Below are 11,400 nucleotides of genomic sequence, written 5' to 3'. Positions count from 1 at the left end.
TGCAGCTCATACCAAAGTCAAATTCTTTGTATTCTTGTGAATACTTGGTGAATAAAGGCTATTCTGATTCTGTGGCCTTGAGCAGAAGCCTTGTATTAACTTCTTCATGATCAGTTGGATCAGTGCCAACAGAAGCCATGTAACTTGGTCTGTTGCTTACATTCACATCTGAAGTTGAAACAAACAAGACACCTTCCAACTCCAGAGAAGCAACTTCTCTCCCAAGGAACTGGAGTAGCTCCACTTTGTTTTCGATGCAGCGCAAAGAAATTCTGCCAGTTAGTGGGAACAACAATGTCAGGAAGCAACCTTCTTGGGATATGTGGGCCTCGGAACACAACAGATTTGACCCTTGTCTCTTGGTCTAGAAGGGCATGTATGGTTATCTCAGCCATTATGTAACAATTTCTCGGCTCTGGTCAGCAGTATATCTGGAATACACATGGGATCAGGTCAATATATTTCAGTCCTGAAACTCCCACTGCTGTACCAGAAATAAAAATAGCATGATTAAAGTGCACATTATAAGTGTATTTGCATTACTGTGATTACTTGATTAAGCTATATGTCAAGAACTGTTTGCTGTACAGACTTGGTCTTGGGCTCAAAATGTGTGGAATGTCCATGTTTATATTCATCAACAATACATTATTAGGTCCTAAAAGGTCACAATTTTGAGTTATAAGCAAAAATGTGTTTTTCTGCGGCAATGTTCTTGAATAATGAAAATACCAAGGAAGATCCCAGGTGGGTCTTGCTCTTATATGAAAGAGGACATATTTGACTACATTTGTGCCAAATTTCATGTGTCTATCCAGAGGTGAACAATTCTTATCTAAATTGGCCCTTATCTGCTTGACTATGAACTTGGTCCTCTTTCGCTTTTCTAGAATGGCTTGAAGTGAGTTCAGATTAATGCCTGTCACAGTCAGTTTTTTAGATCAATTTTAAGGTGTTAAAATACAGATTCTGCATCAGAATGACGTGATTGAAAAACATTTTTGGTTTGAAGCTGTGACCCAAACTGAATTCTTTTTTTTTTCTGGACATCGTTTTGCTCACACTATCTCAACACAGTCTGACAATGACATTTGAAATTATTTGAAAACATAAAAAACTTTCAAGGCTGTGAATCTTTCTTTTTGGCACTGTATAAGAGACACACAGACAGAGAGGATAAGAGTGCGTTCAAGTGACCGGAGGACAGCCTGGCAGCAACAAAGCGCCAGAGCCTAAGCCTGTCTCCGGTGATTTTTCGACTCAGCAAAATGCTATTGTTGCACTGAAAATAATGTAGTTTAAAAAGCTTAACTCGGTATGTGCAAACAACTGCCCACTGCTTGTGTAATACAAACAAATACTTTTTGGTGGTCGCAGTAGCTGTTTTTGGAAGGCTTGCTGTCTCTTTGCCTAAAACCACAAGACCGGACGCTGCTCCTCTCTGTGGCTTCTAGTTTATCATTTAAGACCTGCAAGATATACCCACCCTGGTAATAATAATGGTAATAAGTTACCATTTTTGAATCAACAAACTATTGGTTTCTCAAATTCTTCACAAATATTTGGCTCTAATTTTACTGACTAAGTTTTGAGCTGCATGTGAACTATATATGTGTTCCATGGTGATGCTTAATGTCGATTGTTGTGGCTTCTACAAAAAAAAAAGTGGTGATAATGACATACATGCTGGTGACTTTGACAACTCAGCCTTTGAATGATATGCCTGTGGTTCGACTATAACTTAGTAAACTATCTTTAAATCTACTACAGCAGTACAATGGTTGATTTAATTTTGACTTTTCATTGTTAAAATCATGTTATTTATGCCTGCGGTTCTCAAACTGTTGAATGGACAATACAGATCCATTGCAGGGAAGGGGGTGCACAAATGACTCAAAGCGGGGATGTGTGGGGTATTGTTATAGGTCCTGTGTGTGCATTTGACCATCCGTCTTTGTCTAAACAACTCACAGTTTTAATGTGATTTACACCAAACATGGTGGAATGATTGAGGATCAGCCAAGGACAAGTTAATTTTATTATGAGAAAAATCAGTTAAAAGTCAAGGTGATGAGCCAGGTTCAAGGTTTTGGCCCACTACATATAGGAATATTTAGAATGGTTATTTTAAGGAATCGATTCAAGAGACACCTGGTTACTATTAAACATTAATATGACCGTCAAACATGACATTTCTTTTGGTCACATAACCTTTGACCATGGTTGACTTTGGGAAGTCAAAGTCAAGGTCTTAACTGTTTAACTCAAACAGTTTGGAGCCATCCCATGATTTATTGGAGTAACCAGTTGAAGATGAGTGAGTGAGTTTGACGCCATTATGGATTAAACATGGTGGAAGGGTTGTGTGTTAATAAAGATAAAATGCCTCGATTTCAAACAGACTTCATCAAGTGTCAAGGCAACCCATAACCATACGCAGCCCAGTCTCACGTTTTTTGTTTTTTTTTGTGCTCCCGTGAGAAATGAGTCAAATTTTCGTGACGGAGCTTTTTTAACTCACTATTCCTAACCCTACTCCCACCCCAACCCTAACCTTAACCATAACTTAATCCTACTCCCCCCCCCCCCCCCCCCCCGCTTCACTTTTAATTTCATGCAGCCATCACGGAATGAATGACAATGAATTTGTGCTGCCGTGACGAAAATGAGGCGCTTTTCGTCACAATATCACGAACCAACAGATTAATGTATATTTCGTGCTGCTGAAGCACAACTTGCCATGAGACCGGGTTGCCACATGTGTATTATGGAATAATGAAATATTTTGTATCTTCATGGGTGTTTCACTCTGAGTTTTGTTGTTAATTTGTGGAATATTGTTAGTGTTTCATAAATATTAAATCATACCTTATGTGGAGTGGGGGGGGGGGGGGGGCTTTTTGTTTCCTGAAGCAATAGCAAAAGAAACTGTTTCAAAAGGATTAACTTAAGCTGTCATGTTGCTACTTTTGTTTTTTAATTGACCAACTTTACTGTTTTATGAGGCATTGGATTTGATGGGCAGATGTTTATGTTACAGGGGCACTGGCAGTGCCTGCTTCTCCTTACAACTGCCATTGGCAGTTCAAAGTAGGGCTGGTCTGATGGTCTAAACAGTCTGATGCCACTGGAAATAATATCTGTGAATGAGAGTCACCATGTGTGGTCATAATTTTACTTTTCGGGAAAGCCTTGGCTGTGCCAGCTGCAATTTTTGTATAAACATTAGTTATCAGTTGCCCAGTTTTGATTTTTTTGTGTGTGTGTGTTTATGTGAGACTGTGAGCCACATGAGTTCACATACTCACATGCAAACACATAATGTAGTCAGGCGGGGGCCAGCTGGGACTAAATCCAGACTAGTGGTTTCTCTCTGCAGCTATAAATACCCTCTTCTTAACACAGACACGTGTATGCTTTGATACTCGTGTACACATGCTCAGAGGAAAACACATTCATTCACAAACACATGAAGACACAAACATATGCGCACACACAAAGAGATGGCCTTAAAAAGGCGGTTAGTTAAGTGGTCTGTAATTACGGGGTGTGTCTTTGTCTCATTTAGTGGTTCCACAAGGAGACAGTCTTCTGCTGTGTTAGACCAACACACGTGGACACACGGATACTAATACAGTATCACTTTGTGACAACAAAATCCACATCCATAACTTAAGATTTTGTTCTTCGGGGCACGGGTGTAGCCAGAATTCTCACATGGAGGTGTGGATGGGTGGTACATCTTTCTGGTTAATGAAATGTCAAATGACTTTTCCAAATAAGCAAAGAATTATGAAAATATTGATGTATTGTTTTTTTTATTTTAATTAGCTTGAGTTCATTTGCCGCTGATAAACGTTCAGAAATGTGAGCACGTGAGAAATGTTGACTTTGGTCACATTTATTAGGGGCCGGCCCTCAGACCCATTCACTGAAACAAATAAGAAAACAGGATCTTTTTGCAGTTTGTAGTCTGTTTTTGTGGACTTTGATGGTGAATATTTGGAAATGATGAAGGTGACGGTGTTTTGGAAAGGTCCATCATAACCAGTTGTGGAGTTTATTAGTTGTACAGTTTTCCCAATAATAACATTTTTGAGGGAGAAGTGGAAGTGTTTTGCACACGCTTCCCAGAAAGATTCTACATGGCTGCTGTGTGTGAACACAGGAAGAGAACTCAATTCAACTTCAATTTAGTTTTTTTATTTATTTAGCGCCAAATCACAGCAAAGCTACCTCAAGGCACTTCACATGGGTAATGTCGAGCCTTACCAACCCCCCTGAGGTAGCACACAGGCAACAGTGGTAACTGAGGAAGAAACCAGATTCAGAGGGTGGCCCATTGCTTAGGCCATCCTAAAGGCACCTTGACACTTGCACGCATTTAACCCCCACACTGCTGTGCAATTTGTTGTGCCGATGCCATCCACTTTGTGCCACTGGATGCTGCATTATATAAAATAATTATTTTGTAGCAGATTCATCATTTGCTCTCAGAGCTTGGCTGATAAAACATCTCTAATTGCACACAGTTTAGTTTACTCTGGCGTGCCAGATTGCATGTCCCTGCAGGGATCAAATTTGTGCATGCGTCAAGGTACCTTAATAGACAATCGGATGAAAAATCCTTCATTACATTCCATTCCAGTAAAATCATTCTAAATGATCTTTACACAAAAATTTTGTTAAAAAAAAAAATACAAAAGCACATTTCACAGAGATCAACTCAAAAAGTCTGCATAACAGCGAGATATAAATGCGAGAAACAATATATTTTCACTGAGATGTGGAACCCCACGTGATCCATCTGGACCAATCACTGCTCAGCTTTCACATCCTAGCAGAGTGTAAACAACATGGTGAGTGGCGGCTCTCTGGCTAGAGAAGCGGTAATTAAATACTTTTTCCACCTTGAATCCATAAATAACGAGAAATCCGCCCCGATGACAACAACGAGGTGAATTAAGCTTGTCGATTGCTGTAAATCCTGACGAGATGGAGGGAAGTCCTTTCATGATGTCGCGGAACACCGTGACTTCGGGTTTCATCCAGTGTGTTATTGTCGATTCACCAACATAAATTTGATTACCGAGGTACATTAGGAGAATATTTCAGAATATTTTTGGGCTCACTGTTGATGGAGTACTTGAAAGGCCCTGTTTACCTGTTTACAGGGTTCTTCCTTTACATGTACATGGATGCTTGTGGTCGCTGTACACAGAGAACATACATACATGTACATTTAGTGTGTGTTTAACAGAATACATTTGTACCCAGTCGTTAAATGTGAGTCTCCTCACTCCTCAGGATGAAAAGCGTGTAGCATTGAAGAGAGCCAAAGGTCAAGATGCTGCTCCAACGAATGAACCACCAGACAAAAAAAAACACACTACTTAAGAAGTGGCAGGACCAGCCTGATTCAGAAGTCAACTACTTTGCCAGCAACCTGTATCATATGGAATAAAGTGAGCAAGGAGATAACCACAGTTGTTTGTTACAGTTCATGGATTACATGTATTCCCTGAGTTTGTCTTGATAAGAGTTAGGCCCCGCCTACATTGAGCCCATTACCTTATTAACATCAAATATTTGAGATGCTTATGTGTAAAATCAAAACACTCTGCAAGAGTTTTATTCCTAACTTCTGCAAGTCGTGCCAAGAAAACTTTGCAGCTGCAACAAAACTAACCTGATATATTGCTAATGTTGGTATGCTAGTACATGAATGAACATAAAAGGCACAAATATTTAGCATTTTGCCAATTTCTCAACATTATGACATCTCTTTGTATTTACTTTTCCAAGGATTCTGACATTGAAAGCTATCTTTTTTAGTTTGCAGGTTTTCCTAAATTCAAAACAAATTTTTGGTCTACCACAGCATAAGAGGACATGTTTATAGTCTTTGAGGTGATTCAGTTGGTGAGCTCCATCTAATCATTATTGTTCTCATAACAATTAATTTAAATTCCCTTTTGTAAGGAGTAATGGAAGTTGGCATGGCAGCAACAGATGGAGAACATGCATGGAGACAACTTATTTTGAATTATGTGCTCAATGTCTGCCCCATAGACAAGAAAAGCATGGAAAGCTTGATGATGATGATGATGATGATGATGATGATTGCTTTGGGTGTTTGCTGTAACAGCAGAAAAGGAAAACAGGAATTTAGAAATTAATGTGAATTGCAATAACATTTATGACATGTAATATACTTTTGGGGGGTATGCTTCTATCAACATGTAAAAAGTTGATTTTTTAACCAGATTATCAAAAATAATTTGCAGTATGTAAATGGATCAGCAAAATTATCACATTTGTTTGAGTTGAACATATACATATAATTGCTATATTATTAGTTATAATTAATTATTGTATTATGTCCAGCGCATGTGAGGCTGTGTTGAACCCAATGACAACACAGGAAGCCAGTCTGTCTGCTGCTGTCAATAAAAATTGAACAGGTAAGGTAACTGAAAGGCAGGTCAATAATACACATCAATCTGCATGAATTGGCATGTCTAATGTAACATTTTCTATAATATGTAATACAATGGAACGCTGGCACCACCCATGCATGCCATTTTCATTGATTTCTTGCCATACTTTTTCCAAGTTCCACTACCGATTTCTCCAGTTTGTGCATCTTAAATGTGTTGAACTTTTCAAATTACACATGTTCGTATTTTAATGTACAACCAGTTATTTTCAAATAGACTGATTTTACTGGAAGGAAAACTTGTTTCTCTAAGAGATTCTACCGTTGATCCGATTGCCTATAACAGTTGCAAGGTTTTTACAAAAGATGAAGAAAAAAAAAAACAGGAGCAACAAAAACAGTCCATTATTGAGAAAATAAAGCAGTCCATCTTGGTGCTTAGTCTCTGTTTCCTAGTCTTAAATCGGGTAGGGTTGTCTTGAGGTCAGTCTGGTGCCCTAGGGTGCAGGGCCAGGGTCCAGTGCTAGTCCCTTGGACAGAGAGAAAAATCAACAGGGAAGCAAAGAGACTACTAAAGTGGTTGCCAGTAGCTAGCCCTGTTCTTCACCAACAGACCCAGTATTGAGATGTAGTGAGGTTGAGACCTGTTCCGTTGCTAATAATATGAAATAAAATGAGAGGAAACATAATTACATACTACACCAGTATGGTAGCCATACGAGAGGGAGAATGGATGTATCTTTAGTCTGGACTTGGGCATCTGTATGGAGTCTGACTGTTATATCTCTGGAGGAAGATCATTCCACAGGACAGGTGCATGATAAGAGAAGGTCCTGTGGCCTGTCGATTTTTTTTTAAGCTTAGGGACACACAAAGTAGTCCTGTGTCCTGAGAACACAGAGCATGGGCCAGTATGTAGGGTGCAGTTAGGTCAGCTAGGTAGGGAGGAACTAGTCCATGAATAATTTTAGAAGTTAGCAACAGAACCTTAAAATCAGCCCTCACAGAGACAGGAAGCCAGTGAAAGATGCCAAAATGGGTGTAATATGGTCAAACTTTATGCTTCTTGTCAAAATTCTGACAGCAGCATTTTGAACCAATTAGAGACTCTTAATGCTAGACTGCATTACGCCAGAGAATAGGACATTGCAATAATCCAGTCTAGAAGAGACAAATGCATAGATCAGAGTCTCTGCATCAACCATAGACAGGATAGGATGAATCCTCGCTATGTTATAAAGATGGAAGAAAGCAGTCCTAGTAATTTCTCTAATGTGTAGGTCAAAGGAAAACATGGGATCAAATATTGCATACGTATGACGCATTAGTCAAGGTTAAGCGTTAGCTGGTCAAACTGGTGTCTGTGTCTCGCTGGACCAAGGACCATCATTTCAGTCTTCTCTGAGTTTAAAATTTAGAAATTGCTCGACATCCAGCTTATCACAGAAACAAGGTAATCCTTGAAATTCTTGATGTGTATGAGATTACTAGCAGTTATTGTCATGTACAACTGAGTATCTTCAACTTACAACCCCAATTCCAATGAAGTTAGGATATTGTGTGAAATGTACAGTAGTGTTCAGAATAATACAACCCCTGGCAAAAATTATGGAATCACCGGCCTCGGAGGATGTTCATTCAGTTGTTTAATTTTGTAGAAAAAAAGCAGATCACAGACACAAAACTAAAGTCATTTCAAATGGTAACTTTCTGGCTTTAAGAAACATTATAAGAAATCAAGAAAAAAAGATTGTGGCAGTCAGTAACGGTTACTTTTTTAGACCAAACAGAGGAAAAAAATATGGAATCACTCAATTCTGAGGAAAAAATTATGGAATCATCCTGTAAATTTTCATCCCCAAAACTAACACCTGCATCAAATCAGATCTGCTCGTTAGTCTGCATCTAAAAGGAGCGATCACACCTTGGAGAGCTGTTGCACCAAGTGGACTGACATGAATCATGGCTCCAACCGAGAGATGTCAATTGAAACAAAGGAGAGGATTATCAAACTCTTAAAGAGAGTAAATCATCACGCAATGTTGCAAAAGATGTTGGTTGTTCACAGTCAGCTGTGTCTAAACTCTGGACCAAATACAAACAACATGGGAAGGTTGTTAAAGGCAAAGATACTGGTAGACCAAGGAAGACATCAAAGCGTCAAGACAGAAAACTTAAAGCAATATGTCTCAAAAATCGAAAAATGTACAACAAAACAAATGAGGAACGAATGGGAGGAAACTGGAGTCAACGTCTGTGACCGAACTGTAAGAAACCGCCTAAAGGAAATGGGATTTACATACAGAAAAGCTAAACGAAATGTTGTGTGGGCCGCCAGAAGAGGAGGTACTGCTGGCCCACCACCAGAGGGCGCCCTGCCTGAAGTGCGGGCTTCAGGCACGAGAGGGCGCTGCCGCCACGGACACAGCCGGGGGTGACAGCTGTCACTCATTATCTCTTGACAGCTGTCACCCATCTACACTTCATCATCCCACTCCATAAAGACCGGACGTCATCTCCACCTCGTTGCCGAGATATCGTCTACCTTAGGAGGTAACCTTCTCAGCCTGCATATCCAGATAAGTGGTTACTCAGACACTGCACGAGTGTGTGTTAGAGGTGGAGGTGGAATTCCCACCGTTGTTGTTACTGGGTGTTCACACACCCACATCTGATTGTCTCTGCTCCTCGCCAGCAGTACCAGATCCGACACGCGGAGACAGTGGCCACCTGGGGTGTTCGGGATTTGGCGGCTCCAGTATTCTCCGGGTTCGGCGGCGGAGGAAATCGTGTGGTTCCGGTTCTTCTCAGGACAGACGTCCTCTATCCTCGAGCCTGCCCACACGTCACCTTTGCTAATTGACTATTGTACATATTCTGTAATCTGCTGTGTTGGTTGTGCTTTTCACAACAGTAAAGTGTTCATATTTGACTCTTTCATTGTCCGTTCATTACGCCCCCTGTTGTGGGTCCGTGTCACTACACTTTCACAACACAAAAGCCATCATTAACACCTAAACAGAAAAAAACAAGGTTACAATGGGCTAAGGAAAAGCAATTGTGGACTGTGGATGACTGGATGAAAGTCATATTCAGTGATGAATCTCGAATCTGCATTGGGCAAGGTGATGATGCTGGAACTTTTGTTTGGTGCCTTTCCAATGAGATTTATAAAGATGACTGCCTGAAGAGAACATGTTAATTTCCACAGTCATTGATGATATGGGGCTGCATGTCAGGTAAAGGCACTGGGGAGATGGCTGTCATTACATCATCAATAAATGCACAAGTTTATGTTGATATTTTGGACAATTGAAAGGATGTTTGGGGATGATGAAATCATTTTTCAAGATGATAATGCATCTTGCCATAGAGCAAAAACTGCAAAAACATTCCTTGCAAAAAGACACATAGGATCAATGTCATGGCATAGGGTCAATGTCAATGAGCAGATCTGATTTGATGCAGGTGTTAATTTGGGGGATGAAAATTTACAGGGTGATTCCATAATTTTTTCCTCAGAATTGAGTGATTCCATATTTTTTTCCTCTGCTTGGTCTAAAAACGTAACCGTTACTGACTGCCACAATCTTTTTTTCTTGATTTCTTATAGTGTTTCTTAAAGCCAGAAAGTTGCCATTTGAAATGACTTTAGTTTTGTGTCATGTCTGTGATCTGCTTTTTTTTCTACAAAATAAACACACCTGAATGAACATCCTCTGAGGCCGGTGATTCCATATTTTGCAGGGGTTGTAGTACTGCTATGTGACTAAAAAGATTAATCCAGTTTTGAGTGTATTCTTATTATTACATGGGAAACAAGGTACCCGTAGATTCTCACAAATCCAACAAGACCAAGAATTCATGATATGCACACTCTTAAGGCTATGAAATTGGGCTATTAGTAAAAAAAAAAGTAGAAAAGGTGGTGTTCACAATAATAGTAGTGTGACATTCAGTCAGTGAGTTCGTCAATTTGTGGAACAAACAGGTGTGAATCAGGTGTCCCTATGTAAGGATGAAGCCAAGACCTGTTGAACATGCTTTCTCTTTGAAAGCCTGAGGAAAATGGGACGTTCAAGACCTTGTCAGAAGAACAGCATAGTTTGATTAACAGTTGATTGGAGAGGGGGAAAACGTATACGCAGGTGCAAAAAAGCGGTTGAACATAGTAGTTTTGAGTTTGTAGCGTCAACAGCAGAGATGCTACTGTTATTGTGAACACCCCTTTTCTACTTTTTTTTACTAATAGCCCAATTTCATAGCCTTAAGAGTGTGCATATCATAAATGTTTGGTCTTGTTGGATTTGTGAGAATCTACTGAATCTACTGGTACCTTGTTTCCCATGTAACAATAAGAAATACATACAAAACCTGGATTAATCTTTTTATTCACATAGCACTACTATTATTCTGAACACTGCTGTAAATAAAAACAGAATACAATGATTTGCAAATCCTCTTCAACCTATATTCAATTGAATACACCACAAAGACAAGATATTTAATGTTCAAACTGATAAACTTTGTTTTTGTGCAAATATTTGCTAATTTTGAAATGGATGCCTGCAACACATTTCAAAAAAGCTCAGACAGTGGCAACAAAAGACTGGAAAAGTTGATGAATGCCTCAAAGAACACCTGTTTGGAACATTCTACAGGTGAACAGGTTAATTGGAAACAGGTGAGTGTCATGATTGGGTATAAAAGAGGCATCCAAAAGGCTCAGCTGTTCACAAACAAAGATGGGGCGAGGATCACCACTTTGTGAACAACTGCGTGAAAAAATAGCCCCAGTGTTTCCCAATGTTCAGTTGCAAGGAATTTAGGTATTCCTCATCTACAGTCCATAATATAATCAGAAGATTCAGAGAATCTGGAGAACTTTCTACATGTAAGCGGCAAGGCTGAAAACCAACACTGAATACCCGTGACCTTTGATCCCTCAGGCGGCACTGCAT

This window comes from Thalassophryne amazonica, chromosome 2 (genome assembly GCF_902500255.1).
Source record: "Thalassophryne amazonica chromosome 2, fThaAma1.1, whole genome shotgun sequence".
In the NCBI taxonomy this organism is placed as follows: domain Eukaryota; kingdom Metazoa; phylum Chordata; class Actinopteri; order Batrachoidiformes; family Batrachoididae; genus Thalassophryne; species Thalassophryne amazonica.
Note: the sequence above shows the minus strand (reverse complement) of the source record.